Genomic DNA, 2340 nt, shown 5'->3' with positions numbered 1-2340 from the left:
CTGTCCTGAACATTTCTTCTCTCCATAGGCCCCTTAAAATAATTGCCACTTTGAATTCAGCCCTGTCCTTGGTTAGAAGGCAGAGCAATCCCCTTAATTTGCTATACCCTAAGATATTCCTGGGGGAACATTTAAGAAAATATTGCTGATGTGTGAATAGCTGATTCCTTTAAATGAGTATGTTTCTTTGGGGTTCATTCATTTAAGTATTTAGCAAGAGAATGTGTTCAGCATGCTCAGTACTGTGTACTGAGATAAGATACGGGAAAATGGCCCACACAATCACTCAAAGTCACAGTGCTGCCATAGGGCAGTCCTCTCTGTGCTCCTCAGAATTTCACGTTGCTATCCTATCATGTAGGCACAACCTAAGACAGTCTGTGGGTTTCAGAATCAGCTCATTATTAGTTTAGTGCCCTACCATTTGTTTGACATTATGTAGACACAAGGCTCTATTGAATGAGGAGAGTGTGTTAGCTGGTAGGTCATAACTGGGACCTTAGAATTACAATCCAAACAACCTGTCACACATTTCAGTCACACATAGCAGCAATATAATTCTGTTGCTTTGGATATAGTTAAAAGCTAGTTTTACAATACGAAGACAAGCTCTTGAAAACAGAGAGGGGTGGGATTGGGGTGTGATTGACAGGCTGTCATTAGTATTTGACATATATCCATGATTGTTTTTTCTAAGAGGAAAATGGGTGATTCTTAAAAGCAGCTTTAGATTCTTCTGTTTCTTTTTTTTTTTTTTAAAGAAAGCCTCTTTCTTCAACTTTTCTATGTAGTGTCAGTAAATGAACTGTTTATTCTCAAATCATGCATTTGGCCTTACAGCCTTCAATCACATAGTAATATATCACAAATATTTGGATGTGGGAAGGGGAATGACCAGAAATAACCATTTCGGTTATATGGGTTTTCAGATGCATCTATTTATTCATAGAGGGTCCTACAGAAGACTGCTTTATTTCAGGGAATATTTTACCCTGATGACAAATTGTAATGAGTCATTTTCATGGTTTGACATTTTGCTGTAAAAGTGCTTGGGAGAGAGGGTGCTTTGCTTTTATAGGCTGCTTGTGTCCTGAAGCAAGTTGCAGTCATCTCATATGACACAATATATTGTTATATTATTATATACAATATTGGATGATGGACCTTTACAAGACTAGGTTAAATTGGAAACTTGCATTTTTCAATTTTGTTTCAATTGCCTTGTTATAGAATTTACTACTAGTTGCAATAATGGATAATTTGAGCATTACAAAACAGGATTGGTATAAGCTGATTATAGTGGCTATAACACTACAGCTAAACATTATCAATTCTTTGTTTTCATATATCTGTAGATTACCATTGATATACTTAATGTACTTCTAAAAAGAATTCAGGAAATCATCAAATTAAGTTGTAAAGATTTTCTTTTTAAATCAGAAACAAATTTCTCATACAAACAATGTTATAAATTATGGGCATATTCCCAAACCAGTCCCCCAAATCTATATCACCCATAATAGGCTTGAAGTGAAGCATTGTACATCATGTATATTAACATTTCCATGAAAAACAAAGTTCAGTTTTAACATGAGTATACCAGAATCCATTCCTCTTTCTTGTAAGATTCCCCTACCCCAGTCCTCAATCCTTTTTTAGGCAGGCAATATGAAAGATATTACCTCAGGCTTCAAGACAGTACGCTCTTCCAGGGATGGAAAGGGGCAGGAAGGCAGAGACATTTAGGAATTTGAGACTGGCCACCCCTTTTCTTTTCTATTATTAGGTAATGGTCTACCTGTTATTCTGAAAACACAGAGCTTTAATGATTTTTTTAATTTTAGAAATTTTGTTAATAGCAGTAATGCTATCACTTCTATACATTCATTTACTTACTCAAGGACCATGAATTAACTAGTGCCTAGGTAGCAGGCATTGTGCTCTGAACCCTGGGAATACAAACATGAATGAGCTCCTGAGGTCCTTCCAGTTTACTGAGGGATGCAGACATATAAACAAACCATTATAATGTGACGTGCCACCTGCAGTGATAGAGTGTTCTACTAGGTAGAGTGGTAATACAAAAGAGGCAGTGTTCTGCTTGGTCAAAAAAAAAGATCCTCAGAATTAAGCCTGGTCGTGAAGGATAAGGGATTCAGCAGGCAGAATGAGGGACTCAGAAGGCATCTTAGGCAGAGACAAAAATCATGAGATATCACACTCTGTAAAAATAAGATCACAATTTGGTATGGCTTGGTCAGATGTTCAAAACAAGACAGTGTCAGAGGATGGGGTTAGGTAGAGTGGTTAGGGAAAGAGTCTTGTATGTCAGACCAGAGA

Source organism: Castor canadensis, chromosome X (assembly GCF_047511655.1).
Source record: "Castor canadensis chromosome X, mCasCan1.hap1v2, whole genome shotgun sequence".
In the NCBI taxonomy this organism is placed as follows: domain Eukaryota; kingdom Metazoa; phylum Chordata; class Mammalia; order Rodentia; family Castoridae; genus Castor; species Castor canadensis.
This window is presented reverse-complemented; position numbering follows the sequence as displayed.